The sequence below is a fragment of the Pinus tabuliformis genome, chromosome 6 (assembly GCF_031772625.1).
Source record: "Pinus tabuliformis cultivar Carrire ecotype Pingquan chromosome 6, CPIR1, whole genome shotgun sequence".
Taxonomy (NCBI): Eukaryota; Viridiplantae; Streptophyta; class Pinopsida; order Pinales; family Pinaceae; genus Pinus; species Pinus tabuliformis.
The window spans coordinates 2075975238-2075992059 of NC_142292.1; positions in this window are offsets into that span (position 1 = coordinate 2075975238).

A 16822-nucleotide genomic window follows, 5' to 3' on the forward strand; every position below is an offset into this window, starting at 1 on the left:
AACAATCTTTTCCCGACTTGAAAATTCATGAACAGAAAAATACCCATCTAGCAGATTTAACCATTTATCTACGACATCTGCATCTATTTGACCCTCGAAGATGGGGATTTCAAAATTAACTTGAACCTTAAACGTTGTGGCGATTCCAGAGTAGTTGTTGGAAGCCGATGCGTCGCCTCTGGGTAGCCGCTGAAGGATCTGCGCAAAGCTATCCATCATCGCGTTCCTTTGCTGCTCAAGGGCTTCTTCGAGCAAGATTCTGATAGGATCTCCGGCCCCCTCGTCTTTCTTGTCATCCGCCATGGGAGGTCGTCGAGATTTGCGAGGCTGGTCTTGCAAAGGTTCGACCAATTCAAGCCCTAACTCCTTATATCCCGACCTCGTTGGGGACATGCAAAGAAAAATAGAGAAAAAGCAGACCGCTCTGATACCACTGATCCAGATTTAAGCAGGAACGCTATAGATTACAGAGATAACCATAAATACAGAGGTGCGATAACCATAAAAACAGAGATGCAGCGGAAATAATACTTCATTTCATTAATGGAGAATATTGAAATATGCTTACAAATAGAAATAACCCAGCTAGGGCGATGGTAGCTTATCTCTAAGAAGAGATGTGTCGGCTACATGCCTCTGAACTGTTTCGAAATGTATTTACAATGAGGCTCGAAGGCCTATTTATTATTGAGAAACAATGGAAAACCCTTAACATTCCAAAACCTAACCCTAGAAGATGAAACGCCAAACTATGGGCCCCGTTTGGGTAAATTGGTACATCAACTTCCCAGGGTCATAACTTTGGCATACGATCTTCGTTTGATGCGCATGATAGCTCGTTGGAAAGATCTCTCTAAGGACTGCGACGGAAAAGAAAATTTTTTATCTAAAAAATCACGGAGGTATATTTCCCAAAAAACGTCGTTTAGGGCCTCAAAACGGCTACGGAAGTTTAGGACTCGAAAAACTGCTAAAAATAATAAACTGCGCTATAATTAAGGAAACTGAAAAACTGAAAGAGATAGTTGTGGGGGTCCAAATCGGATAGGTGGGTGGCCACCCACATCCACCTGGATCATTCCTCCCCCCTTAGGAAGCAATGGTCCCCATTGCGTTGAGTTCCTCCTTGAGATGAGGAAGCTTCTGCTGAGCTGGGTCTCCAGTGAGCTGTTCTGCAATCTCTGATGTGTCCAGAAATGGTGGGAAGCATGGTCGGCGATGGTCCACATTGAACAATCGGTGCAAGCGAAGGAATGGAGGAATGTTGTGCTTCAAAGCATTGTTTCCCATAGCCTTGTTACTAGTGTAAGGACCATGTCGAAGCAGTCTGAGTTTCTGATGGGTTCTGGTAAGGCGTTCTCTCTGCAGATGTAACCAAACTTTTTCGCCCACCTGAAACTTGTGTGGTACCCCTCTAGGTAAGGAGAATTTGTTCCTGTGTTCTGTCATGACTGTGTCCCTATGTTGCTACTGCTGTGTGGAGGAACCCTTTGTGGGGGTCATGGATGTAGCAATGATCTTCCCCTTACTTTGGGAGAGAACCAGACATAAAATAAATTTCCTAGTCTGTGAGATGAGCTTGCTGCCTTTCTTAGCAGTGATCAAAGAGGTGGTGGTAGGTGGAGTTACCTCTGGTATCCTGTATAATGAATTATCCAAAGAAATAATGACAGCGTGAGGCCTTGACTCATACATAGCATGTCGCCTCCACAAGTATGGCTGGCCTAATAGTACATCACAAACATCCAGAGGTGTAACATCACACAATACCTCATCTGTGAAGGGCTTGATGCTGTAGGGAAGGCGGCACTGCTGGTGAACTTTGAGATCTCGTCCTTTGTGAAGCCACCCGATACTGTACGGTTGTAGGTGTGGCGTAGTTGGTAGGCCCAACCGCTTCACGACCTCTGCTGAAACGAGGTTATTTTGGCTGCCACTATCGACAATGAATTGCAGCGGCGAACCCTTCACCCACATCTGTGAGTGGAAAAGACATTCCCCCTCCTCTGGCTCTTCGGGCTCATTCTTCTGGATCTTGCCAGTGGCAATAGTGGCACTAGGATCTGCATCAATGATTTGCTTCCCTTTGCCATCCCCCTTGTCGGGTTCGGTCTCAGAGTCAGAACATGCATCTAATTCGGAAGCCTTCAACTCAGTCACCAACGACTGCTTGGTCCGACACTCACTTGTGTTATGAGTGGGACCCTTGTGGAACTCACACCACTTTCCTGTGTCCTTCTTCGGCTTCGTGGTGTTGTTCTTTTCTTGCAGCTTAGATGGGTTGTCTTGGGTCACGCTGCCTTGGCTTTGTCCTTTGGGCTTCGGATTTGCAGATCCAAAGTCTCGCTTCTTCTGTTTGAACTTTTGCTCGATTTTGACAGCGTATCGGTATGCTATGCCAAGTGAGGAGATGTTCAAGAACTCCATCTCTTCCTGCATGTATCTGTGTAGGCAGCCACGATATTTGAGTACCAGGTGCAGCTCAGAATCTTTGATACCCAACTGTGTGCAAAGGGTATGAAAAATATTTGTGAACTCTGGTACATCTTGGTCTCGTCCCTGCTGCAGTGTGGTCCATTTGATGTATTTTTCCTCATAGCTTTTGACAGGGTAGTACTGCTCCTTGATGGCATCTCGGAAGTCATTCCAAGTGGGGGCGGCTGAAAATAGTGAGCCTGTACTTTCATCCTTTTGCTCGCAGTATGTTTCCCACCAGTCCTTGACGTGGGGGGCTGCTTTGAGAAGAGCGAAAACAATCTTTTCCCGACTTGAAAATTCATGAACAGAAAAATACCCATCTAGCAGATTTAACCATTTATCTACGTCATCTGCATCTATTTGACCCTTGAAGATGGGGATTTCAAAATTAACTTGTACCTTAAACGGTGTGGCCTTTCCAGAGTAGCTGTTGGAAGCCGATGCGTCACCTCTGGGTAGCCGCTGAAGGATCTGCGCAAAGATATCCATCATCGCGTTCCTTTGCCACTCGAGGGCTTCTTCGAGCAAGATTCTGATAGGCTCTCTTGCCCCCTCATCTTTCTTCTCATCCGCCATGGGAGGTTGTCGAGATTTGCGAGGCTGGTCTTGCAAAGGTTTGACCAATTCAAGCACTAACTCCTTATATCCCGACCTCGTTGGGGACATGCAAAGAAAAACAGAGAAAAAGCAGACCACTCTGATATCACTGATCCGGATTTAAGCAGGAACGCAATAGATTACAGAGATAACCATAAATACAGAGATGCGATAACCATAAAAACAGATATGCAACAGAAATAATACTTCATTTCATTAATGGAGAATATTGAAATATGCTTACAAATAGAAATAACCCAGCTAGGGCGATGGTAGCTTATCTCTGAGAAGAGATGTGTCGGCTACATGCCTCTGAACTGTTTCGAACTGTCTTTACAATGAAGCTCAAAGGCCTATTTATTATTGAGAAACAATGGAAAACCCTTAACATTCCAAAACCTAACCCTAGAAGATGAAACGCCAAACTATGGGCCCCGTTTGGGTAAATTGGTACATCAACTTCCCGGGGTCGTAACTTTGGCATACGATCTCCGTTTGACGCGCATGATAGCCCGTTGGAAAGATCTCTCCGAGGACTATGACGGAAAAAACGATTTTTTATTTAAAAAATCACGGAGGTAGATTTCCCAAAAAACGTCGTTTAGGGCCTCAAAACGGCTCCGGAAGTTTAGGACCCGAAAAACTGCTAAAAATAGTAAACTGCGCTATAATTAAGGAAACTGAAAAACTGAAAGAGACAGTTGTGGGGGTCCAAATGGGATAGGTGGGTGGCCACCAACATCCACCTGGATCATTCCTCCCCCCTTAGGAAGCAATGGTCCCCATTGCATTGAGTTCCTCCTTGAGATGAGGAAGCTTCTGCTGAGCTGGGTCTCCAGTGAGCTGTTCTGCAATCTTTGATGTGTCTAGAAATGGTGGGAAGCATGTTCGGCGATGGTCCACATTGAACAATTGGTGCAAGCGAAGGAATGGAGGAATGTTGTGCTTCAAAGCATTGTTTCCCACAGCCTTGTTACTGGTGTAAGGACCATGTCGAAGCGGTCTGAGTTTCTGATGGGTTCCTGTAAGGCGTTCTCTCTGCAAATGTAACCAAACTTTTTCGCCCACCTGAAACTTGTGTGGTACCCCTCTGGGTAAGGAGAAGTTGTTCCTGTGTTCTGTCATGACTGTATACCTATGTTGCTGCTGCTGCGTGGAGGAACCCTTTGTGGGGGTCATGGATGTAGCAACGATCTTCCCCTTACTTTGGGAGCGAACCAGATAGAAAATAAATTTCCTAGTCTGTGAGATGAGCTTGATGCCTTTCTTAGCAGTGATCAAAGAGGTGGTGGTAGGTGGAGCTACCTCTGGTATCTTGTATAATGAATTATCCAAAGAAATAATGACAGCGCGAGGCCTTGACTCATACACAGCATGTCGCCTCCACAAGTATGGCTGGCCTAATAGTACATCACAAACTTCCAGAGGTGTAACATCACACAATACCTCATCTGTGAAGGGCTTGATGCTGTAGGGAAGGTGGCACTGCTGGTGAACTTTGAGATCTCGTCCTTCGTGAAGCCACCCGATATTGTATGGTTGTGGGTGTGGCGTAGTTGGTAGGCCCAACTGCTTCACGACCTCTGCTGAAACGAGGTTCTTTTGGCTGCCACTATCGACAATGAATTGCAGCGGCGAACCCTTCACCCACATCTGTGAGTGGAAAAGACGTTCCCCCTCCTCTAGCTCTTTGGGCTCATTATTCTGGATCTTGGCAGTGGCAGCAGTTGCACTAGGATCTGCATCAATGATTTTCTTCCCTTTTCCATCCCCCTTGTCGGGTTCCGACTCAGAGTCAGAAAATGCACCTGATTCGGAAGCCTTCAACTCGGCCACCAGCGACTGCTTGGTCCGACACTCACTTGTGTTATGAGTGGGACTCTTGTGGAACTCACACCACTTTCATGTGTCCTTCTTTGGCTTCGTGGTGTTGCTCTTTTCTTGCAGCTTAGAGGGGTTGTCTTGGGTCACCCCGCCTTGGCTTTGTCCTTTGGGCTTCGGATTTGCAGATCCAAAGTCTCGCTTCTTCTGTTTGAACTTTTGCTCGATTTTGACAGTGTATCGGTATGCTGTGCCGAGTGAGGAGATGTTCAAGAAATCCATCTTTTCCTGCATGTATCTGTGTAGGCAGCCACGGTATTTGAGTACCAGATGCAGCTCAGAATCTTTGATACCCAACTATGTGCGAAGGGTATGAAAAATATTTGTGAACTCTGGTACATCTTGGTCTCGTCCCTGCCGCAGTGTGGTCCATTTGATGTATTTGTCCTCATAGCTTTTGACAGGGTAGTGTTGCTCCTTCATGGCATCCCGGAAGTCATTCCAAGTGGGGGCGGCTGAAAATAGTGATCCTGTACTTTCATCCTTCTGCTCGCAATATGTTTCCCACCAGTCCCTGACGTGGGGGGCTGCTTTGAGAAGAGCGAAAACAATCTCTTCCTGACTTGAAAATTCATGAACACAAAAATACCCATCTAGCATATTTAACCATTTATCTACGGCATCTGCGTCTATTTGACCCTCAAAGATGGGGAGTTCAAAATTAACTTGTACCTTAAACGGTGTGGCGTTTCTAGAGTAGCTGTTGGAAGCCGATGTGTCGCCTCTGGGTAGCCACTGAAGGATCTGCGCAAAGCTATCCATCATCACGTTCCTTTGCCGCTCGAGGGCTTCTTCGAGCAAGATTCTGATAGGATCTCCTGCCCCCTTGTCTTTCTTCTCATCCGCCATGGGAGGTCGTCGAGATTTGCGAGGCTGGTCTTGCAAAGGTTAACTCCTTATATCCCGACCTCGTTGGGGACATGCAAAGAAAAACAAAGAAAAAGTAGACCGCTCTGATACCACTGATCCAGATTTAAGTAGGAACGTTATAGATTACAGAGATAACCATAAATACAGAGGTGCCATAACCATAAAAACAGAGATGCAGCGGAAATAATACTTCATTTCATTAATGGAGAATATTGAAATATGCTTACAAATAGAAATAACCCAGCTAGGGCAATGGTAGCTTATCTCTGAGAAGAGATGTGTCAGCTAGATGCCTCTGAACAGTTTCGAACTGTCTTTACAATGAGGCTCGAAGGCCTATTTATTATTGAGAAACAATGGAAAACCCTTAACATTCCAAAACCTAACCCTAGAAGATGAAACGCCAAACTATGGGCCCCGTTTGGGTAAATTGGTACATCAAATTCCCGGGGTCGTAACTTTGGCATACGATCTTCGTTTGACGCGCATGATAGCCCGTTGGAAAGATCTCTCCGAGGACTACGACGCAAAAGACAATTTTTTATTTAAAAAATCACGGAGGTAGATTACCCAAAAAATGTCGTTTAGGGCCTCAAAACGGCTCCGGAAGTTTAGGACCCGAAAAACTGCTAAAAATAGTAAACTGCGCTATAATTAAGGAAATTGAAAAACTAAAAGAGACAGTTGTGGGGGTCCAAATGGGATAGGTGGGTGGCCACAAACATCCACCTGGATCATTCCTCCCCCCTTAGGAAGCAATGATCCCCATTGCGTTGAGTTCCTCCTTGTGATGAGGAAGCTTCTACTGAGTTGCGTCTCGAGTGAGTTGTTCTGCAATCTCTGATGTGTGCAGAAATGGTGGGAAGCATGGTCGGCAATGGTCCACATTGAACAATCGGTGCAAGCGAAGGAATGGAGGAATGTTGTGCTTCAAAGCATTGTTTCCCATAGCCTTGTTATTGGTGTAAGGACCATGTCGAAGCGGTCTGAGTTTCTGATGGGTTCTGGTAAGGCATTCTCTCTGCAGATGTAACCAAACTTTTTTGCCCACCTGAAACTTGTGTGGTACCCCTCTGGGTAAGGAGAAGTTGTTCTTGTGTTCTGTCATGACTGTATCCCTATGTTGCTGCTGCTACGTGGAGGAACCCTTTGTGGGGGTCATGGATGTAGCAACGATTTTCCCCTTACTTTGGGAGCGAACCAGACAGAAAATAAATTTCCTAGTCTGTGAGATGAGCTTGCTGCCTTTCTTAGCAGTGATCAAAGAGGTGGTGGTAGGTGGAGCTACCTCTGGTATCCTGTATAATGAATTATCCAAAGAAATAATGACAGCGCGAGGCCTTGACTCATACACAGCATGTCGTCTCCACAAGTATGGCTGGCCTAATAGTACATCACAAACATCCAGAGGTGTAACATCACACAATACCTCATCTGTGAAGGGCTTGATGTTGTAGGGAAGGCGGCACTGCTGGTGAACTTTGAGATCTCGTCCTTCGTGAAGCCACCTGATACTGTACGGTTGTGGGTGTGGCGTAGTTGGTAGGCCCAACCACTTCACGAACTCTGCTGAAACGAGGTTCTTTTGGCTGCCACTATCGACAATGAATTGCAGCGGCGAACCCTTCACCCACATCTGTGAGTGGAAAAGACGTTCCCCCTCCTCTGGCTCTTCGGGCTCATTCTTTTGGATCTTGGCAGTGGAAACAGTGGCACTAGGATCCGCATCAATGATTTGCTTCCCTTTGCCAACCCCCTTGTCGGGTTCCGGCTCAGAGTCAGAACATGCATCTGATTCGGAAGCCTTCAACTCGGCCACCAGTGACTGCTTGGTCCGACACTCACTTGTGTTATGAGTGGGACTCTTGTGGAACTCACACCACTTTCCTGTGTCCTTCTTCGGCTTCGTGGTGTTGTTCTTTTCTTGCAGCTTAGAGGGGTTGTCTTGGGTCACCCCGCCTTGGATTTGTCCTTTGGGCTTCGGATTTGCAGATCCAAAGTCTCGCTTCTTCTGTTTTAACTTTTGCTCGATTTTGACAGCGTATCGGTATGCTGTGCCGAGTGAGGAGTTCAAGAACTCCATCTCTTCCTGCATGTATCTATGTAGCCAGCCACGGTATTTTAGTACCATATGCAGCTCAGAATCTTTGATACCCAACTGTGTGCGAAGGGTATGAAAAATATTTGTGAACTCTAGTACATCTTGGTCTCGTCCATGCCACAGTGTGGTCCATTTGATGTATTTGTCCTCATAGCTTTTGACAGGGTAGTACTGCTCCTTGATGGCATCCCGGAAGTCATTCCAAGTGGGGGCAGCTGAAAACAGTGAGCCTGTACTTTCATCCTTCTGCTCACAGTATGTTTCCCACCATTCCTTGACGTGGGGGGCTGCTTTGAGAAGAGCGAAAACAATCTTTTCCTGACTTGAAAATTCATGAACAGAAAAATACCCATCTAGCATATTTAACCATTTATCTACGGCATCTGTGTCTATTTGACCCTCGAAGATGGGGATTTCAAAATTAACTTGTACCTTAAACATTGTGACGTTTCCAGAGTAGCTGTTGGAAGCCGATGCGTCGCCTCTGGGTTGTCGCTGAAGGATCTGCGCAAAGCTATCCATCATCGCGTTGCTTTGCCACTCGAGGGCTTCTTTGAGCAAGATTCTAATAAGATCTCCTACCCCCTCGTCTTTCTTCTCATCCGCCATGGGAGGTCGTCGAGATTTGCGAGGCTGGTCTGGCAAAGGTTCGACCAATTCAAGCCCTAACTCCTTATATCCCAACCTTGTTCAGGACATGCAAAGAAAAACAGAGAAAAAGCAGACCGCTCTGATACCACTAATCTGGATTTAAGCGGGAACGCAATAGATTACAGAGATAACCATAAATACAGAGATGTGATAACCATAAAAATAGAGATGTAGCGGAAATAATACTTCATTTCATTAATGGAGAGTATTGAAATATGCTTACAAATAGAAATAACCCAGCTAGGGCGATGGTAGCTTATCTCTAAGAAGAGATGTGTCGGCTACATGCCTCTGAACTGTTTCGAAATGTATTTACAATGAGGCTCGAAGGCCTATTTATTATTGAGAAACAATGGAAAACCCTTAACATTCCAAAACCTAACCCTAGAAGATGAAACGCCAAACTATGGGCCCCGTTTGGGTAAATTGGTACATCAACTTCCCAGGGTCATAACTTTGGCATACGATCTTCGTTTGATGCGCATGATAGCTCGTTGGAAAGATCTCTCCGAGGACTGCGATGTAAAAGACAATTTTTTATCTAAAAATCATGGAGGTAGATTTCCAAAAAAACTTCGTTTAGGGCCTCAAAACGACTACGGAAGTTTATGACCCGAAAAACTGCTAAAAATAGTAAACTACGCTATAATTAAGGAAACTGAAAAACTGAAAGAGACAGTTGTGGGGGCCAAAATTGGATAGGTGGGTGGCCACCAACATCCACCTGGATCATTCCTCCCCCCTTAGGAAGCAATGGTCCCCATTGCGTTGAGTTCCTCCTTGAGATGAGGAAGCTTCTACTGAGTTGGGTCTCCAGTGAGTTGTTCTGCAATCTCTGATGTGTCCAAAAATGGTGGGAAGCATGGTCGGCGATGGTCCACATTGAACAATCGATGCAAGTGAAGGAATGGAGGAATGATGTGCTTCAAAGCATTGTTGCCCACAGCCTTGTTACTGGTGTAAGGACCATGTTGAAGCGGTCTGAGTTTCTGATGGGTTCTGGTAAGTCGTTCTCTCTGCAGATGTAACCAAACTTTTTCACCCACTTGAAACTTGTGTGGTACCCCTCTGGGTAAGGAGAAGTTGTTCCTGTGTTCTGTCATGATTGTATCCCTATGTTGTTGCTGCTGCGTGGAGGAACCCTTTGTGGGGGTCATGGATGTAGCAACGATCTTCCCCTTACTTTGGGAGCGAACCAGACAAAAAATAAATTTCCTAGTCTGTGAGATGAGCTTGCTACCTTTCTTAGCAGTGATCAAAGAGGTGGTGGTAGGTGGAGCTACCTCTGGTATCCTGTATAATGAATTATCCAAAGAAATAATGACAGCGTGAGGCCTTGACTCAGACACAGCATGTCGCCTCCACAAGTATGGCTGGCCTAATAGTACATCACAAACATCCAGAGGTGTAACATCACACAATACCTCATCTATGAAGGGCTTGATGCTGTAGGGAAGGCGGCACTGCTGGTGAACTTTGAGATCTCATCCTTCATGAAGCCACCCGATACTGTACAGTTGTGGGTGTGGCGTAGTTGGTAGGCCCAACCGCTTCACGACCTCTGCTGAAACGAGGTTCTTTTGGCTGCCACTATCGACAATGAATTGCAGCGGCGAACCCTTCACCCACATCTATGAGTGGAAAAGACGTCCCCCTTCCTCTGGCTCTTCGGGCTCATTATTTTGGATCTTGGTAGTGGCAACAGTGGCACTAGGATCCGCATCAATGATTTTCTTCCCTTTTCCATCCCCCTTGTCGGGTTCTGGCTCAGAGTCAGAACATGCATCTGATTCGGAAGCCTTCAACTCGGCCACCAGCGACTGCTTGGTCCGACACTCACTTGTGTTATGAGTGGGACTCTTGTGGAACTCACACCACTTTCCTGTGTCCTTCTTTGGCTTCGTGGTGTTGCTCTGGTCTTGCAAAGGTTCGACCAATTCAAGCCCTAACTCCTTATATCCCGACCTCGTTGGGGACATGCAAAGAAAAACAGAGAAAAAGCAGACCGCTCTGATACCACTAATCCGGATTTAAGTAGGAACGTAATAGATTACAGAGATAACCATAAATAAAGAGATGCGATAACCATAAAAACAGAGATGCAACGGAAATAATACTTCATTTCATTAATGGAGAATATTACAAATAGAAATAACCCAGCTAGGGCGATGGTAGCTTATCTCTGAGAAGAGATGTGTCGACTACATGCCTCTGAACTATTTCGAACTGTCTTTACAATGAGGCTCGAAGGCCTATTTATTATTGAGAAACAATGGAAAACCCTTAACATTCCAAAACCTAACCCTGGAAGATGAAACGCCAAACTATGGGCCCCGTTTGGGTAAATTGGTACATCAACTTCCCGGGGTCGTAACTTTGGCATACGATCTCCATTTGACGCGCATGATAGCCCGTTGGAAAGATCTCTCTGAGGACTACAACGAAAAGGATGATTTTTTATCCAAAAAATCAAGGAGGTAGATTTCCCAAAAAGCGTCATTTAGGGTCTCAAAACGGCTACGGAAGTTTAGGACCCGAAAAACTGCTAAAAATAGTAAACTGCACTATAATTAAGGAAACTGAAAAACTGAAAGAGACAGTTGTGGGGGTCCAAATGGGATAGGTGGGTGGCCACCAACATCCACCTGGATCATCTACCCTAGGTTCCTTGGAGGAAAGTTTCACTTTGGATTATTTATTAATTATTATTTTTATTAGACTCACAGGTTACCTCATAGATATCTAAGCTAATGGGTGTACCTCAAGTACCTCAAAGCAGGTTTTCACTTGAGGTTTTTTTCCTTTTTGTCCTTTTTGTTATTTCTTTCTTATTGGCCAAATATTAAATGGATTTGGCATTTTTAGGGTCCCAATCAAATTCAACTTACTTATTGAATCCATAAATTCAACCCTGGAGAGGGGATTCTTGTAGAATTTCAATCAATAACCATTTACCGAAAGTGGAATATGATCTTCACCTATAGTTCTTATCCAGGTTGAACCATTATCATAACATTTTTCAACAAGATAAGGTCCCAACCATCTAGTCATGAGCATCCCTTTAAAATCCTTAAATTTTGATTCATACAAAAGGGTCTAATCACCCTCTTGGAAGGCTCTAGTTTTGATATGATTGTCATGCTATATTTTTCTTTGCAGCGGGACCACTTCGGTATGCAATAAGGCTTGCATCCTATATTCATAAAGTGAAATCAATTTTTGCAACCTTTCATCATGTGCTTTGGTGAGATCCATGTCGAGTAGGGCTTCCATCCTTATTATGTTGTACTCAAGCTCAATATATAATAAGGCATTCTTTCCATATACTAGATCATCGGGGGTGAACTTGGTAGTGGTCTTCTAGGTGTTCTTGTGGGTCCAGGTGGCTCAAAAAAACTCTTTTCTCAATACTTTTTGTTGTTATTGATCGCTTTGGTCAAAGTGCTATCTAATGTTATGTTAGTCACCTCTGCTTGTCTATTTGCTTGAGGGTGATATGGAGTAGACCTCAAGTGTCAGATGTGATATTTCATCATAATACCCTCGATCAAATTGGAGGTGAATTGGGAGCCTTGGTTTCTCACCAATTCTCTTGGAAAACCAAACTTGTAGAAGATATTTTTTTTTAGAAACTTAACTGCTTTATGTTCAGCTGATACCTTCACTACTTTCACCTGAGCCCACTTAGTCATGTAGTCATTGCACAATAATGTATCTCTTTTGTCCAAATGGAGGATCAATAGGACCAATGAAGCCCATGCTCCATATTTCAAATGGTTCAAAAGACACTTGAGGTTGTAAAGGAAGTGCATTCTTCTGAGTGAGTTCCCCATACATTGGCATTCACCACACTATGTAGTGTATCTCTGGGTATATTTGTGAAGGGTTGACCAATAGTATCCTACTTGCAAGATATTGTAGGCTATAATCTTGGAAGAAAAATGGCCCCCATAGGGTCCATGATGACAAGCTAAGAGGTGTCCTAAACCTCATCTTCCCTCACACATCTTCTCAAGATGTTATTAGGCCCCAACTTGAAGAGTTTACCCCCAATCCAAGTGTAAGAGGCACTCTTTCGAACATTTTTTTTTAATTTTCTCCTTTAAAGATAAGTGAGGAGGGAAATGGTTAATATCTAATAAGTTGGCTATGTCAATGAATCATAGAGATAATATTAATATAATAAAGAGATGCTCGTCAGGGAGCTGGCCATCCACCACTTCTTCACCATCTATAGACAAGGTCAGTCTTGAAATAAAGTCTATAGCAACATGTTATGTAACCAAATCACAAAACAAAACAAAAGATAGATCAAAAACTTTAAAATTAACCTCTTCAAGGGATAAACCTTCTTTAAATCACATAAATGAACAATTCTTGGATGATACAAATGACAAGACCTCCTTGGTATCTATAGGAGTCTAAGGGGTCATAATATAATCAGAACCTACATAAAAATAATAACGTAAGGTAACAACAATAACAATAGTGGGCTTCTATGGGGCACAATAATAACAATATGGGGGCTACATGGGAACAACAATAACAATAAGGGGGCTACACTAATAATAAAAATAAGGAGGCTACACTAGTATTATAGGGACATAACATGCCCCTTTCCTTCAAAAAAAGTAATGTCCTCAATGCTTGAGTAGTTGATGCTTATGTATAAAATTCTCATCCTCTCGTGTGGATTTTTCTGCAGGTAAGTTTTTCCACTTAATGAGATACTCTGAAATTGAAATATTTTGTAGTTGTCGGGTTCTTGTTTCCATGACTGCTTCATGCTCCAATATGATTTTTCCTTCTTTGTCAAGTTCTAGAAATATTGTTTGAATTGGGATCTTGTCACAGATAACCTTCTTTAAGAACGAAACATGGAAAACTGGGAGTACTCGGGAAGATGCAAGTAGCTCCAGTTTGTATGCCACAGTACTGATCTCTCGCAACACCTTTTAAGGACCTTAGTACATGGGTGATAGTTAATTATCCTTCTTAGCTTGCTTAAGGGAAATTTGTTTGTATGGTTGTAGCTATAAAAATACCTAGTCACCTACGTCAAAAATTCTTTCATTTTGATATTCATATTCCTGTTGTTTCATTCAATTCTATGTCAGAGTGAGGTTATCATTTAAAAGGTTGAGAACTTGATGTTGATGCTTGATGTGATATTCCACTACTCGGATATTAGAATTTCCTCCTAGAGATGATGTGATAGACAGTGGATGATATCCATAAAGTGCCATAGATGGGATCATTTTTGTTTCAGTATGGAAGGAAGTGTTATACCACCATTCAACTAGAGATAACCGCTTGACCCATTGTGTTTATATATCAGATACAAAGCAACGAAGATATCCTTCCTAACATTTTTTCACTATCTCAATTTTCCCATTAGATTGAGGATGTTAAGATGAACTTTGATCTAATTGAGTATCAAGACAATAAAATAATTCCATCCAAAAATTTCTAGTAAAATGGGATCTCTGTCACTTTCAATAATTTTTGGGTTTCCATGTAGCTTTTGAATTGTTTCCATAAATGCAGTAGCAAATGTACTAGCTTTAAAAGGATGAGATAATGCACAAAAGTGTGCATACTTGGTAAGTCTATCAAATACCACCATGATGACACTCTTTCCTTCGGACTTGGGTAAATTTGCAATAAAATCCATTGAGACCTCCTCTTAACACTCACTTGGAATGGATAAAGGTTGTAATAGACTTGGGGTCTTAATTGTCTCAACTTTATTTATTGGCAAAACCAAACGTTCTGCCACAAACTTTTAAATATCAGATTTAAGGCCATCCCAAAAAATTCCTTATTGACACTATGGTAATCTTTTAAAAATCTTGAGTGACCTCGTAAGGGGGAGGTGTGCAATTCCAAAAGAATATTTTGTTTGAGTTGGGAATTCTTATATAGATATAAGCGATCTGTGTACCATAATGAATCATTTTTCCTGATAAATGTATCAAATGTATTGGGATCTTGCTGTAACTTTTGAATGAGTGTCCACACCTCTTCGTCATTATTCCATTCATCCATTGCTTCAGTTATCCAATTAGGGTGGATAATAGAAATTACACAGAGTAATGTTTCCACTTCCTCATCCTTTCTTGAGAGTGCATCTGCAACAACATTTTTCTTCCCTTTTTTGTAGATAATTTCAAAGTCATAACCCAACATCTTTTTGACCCATTTTTTTTGCTCTTCCAAAGATAAACTTTGTTCCAAAAAGAATTAAAGACTGTCATGATCTGTTTTTACCTTGAAGTGTATTCCCATTAGGTAAGGTCACCATTGCTTTAGTGCATGTAGTATTTCCAACATTTGCTTCTCATAAGTAGGTTTGCATAAATACTTTCCCTTGATTGGACGACTTTCAAAAGCAAAGGGTTTTCCTTCTTGGATTATAACAATACCAATTCCATTTTTTGAGGCATCACATTCCATAATAAAGGATTTTTTGAAGTTTTGTGTAGCTAATACCAATGCTTGACACATTGCCTCTTTGATGTTCAAATTTCTAAGTTGCTTCTAGAGTCCAAGAAAATGCATCTTTCTCCAGTAATGTTGTTAGAGGCGCTGTTATTCTCCCATAATTCTTAACAAACTTGCAATAATACCTTGTCAACCTAAGAAATCCTCTAAGATGCTTTAGGGTTGTGTGGACTTTTCATACCTTAATGGATTTAATTTTGTTACGGTCTACCTTAACACCCTCATGAGATACAATATGACCCAAATATTCCACCTCCTGTACTCGAAAGAAACATTTGGATCTTTTTGCACATAATTGTTTCTCCTCCAATAGTTTGAGCACCTTTCAACATGTTGTACATAATCCTTCTAAGACTTGTTGTAGATTAGTATATCATAAAAAAATATTAACAAACATTTTCTAAGGAAGGGTTCGAAAATGGAATTCATCAAACCTTGAAATGTGGAAGGTGAATTACGAAGGCAAAAAGGCATGACCAACAACTCATAATGACTTTCATGAGTTCTAAATGTTGTTTTTGGAATGTATTCAGTATTCATTCTAATTTGATGATATTCTCAACAAAGATCCAGCTTGGTTAATTAAATTTATCCATGTAATTTATCCAACAAGTCATCAATGAAAAGAATGGGAAATTTATCTTTACTAGTGAGTTTGTTGAGCTCCCTATAATCCAAAGACATATACCATGATCCATCCTTCTTGTGCACCAATACTACTGCAATAGAGAAAGAACTTTAACCAGGTTGAATTATACCGACCTCTTGAATTATACTTTGGAATGATTATCCAATTCTTTTTGTAGATCTAGATAAATGGATGATTTCACTGTTTTAACCTCTAGTGAGCATAATTATGCAATTACGCCCCATTTTTCTTTCTTCAAAATATTTTTCATTCCATTAGAGTTGATTATCTTCCCTAGTTTCCCCACGATACCCCTTAATTCAATTTCCTTTCTTTCCCAGAAAAATTTCAATAAAAGTTCATGAAAATTAAAATCTATCGTCCCCAAATATTGTAACAATTGGACTCCTAGTACAACATCAACACCACCTATTGGAATGGAAATCATTGGACTATTCAATACATATTCACCCATGGTTATATTGATATTATGGCACTTTTGGGAGAAATTTATAGTTCCTCCATTTTCAACCATCACTTGACACTTTGGTGTTGGATATAGAAAGCAATTCAATTCCTTGGCTATCTTACAATGGATAAAATTATGGGTTCTGCACGAATTAATCAACATTGTTACATTTTTCTTCTTGATATATCCTGGTACCTTGAGAGTTTGAGGAGTAGTAATTCCCTCCAATGCATTACAAGATATGGCTAGATTCATTTCTTCTTTTATCCTCTTCTTTTGATGTATATCCATTTATTTTTGGTGTATATCCTCTTAGTTTAGTGTATACCCTCTTCCAAGACTTATTGTAGTTTAGTATATCATAAAAAAATACTAACACAAATTTTCTAAGGAAGGGTTTGAAAATGGAAATCATCAAACCTTGAAATGTGGAAAGTTCATTAGTAAGGCCAAAAGGCATGACCAAAAATTCATAATGACCTTCATGAGTTTTGAACGTTGTTTTCACAATGTCTTTAGTCTTCATTCTAATTTGATGGTATCTTGAACAAAGATCCAACTTGGTGATGTAAATTTCTCCACGTAATTCATATAACAATTCATTAATGACATGAATGGGAATTTTATCTTTATTAGTGATCTT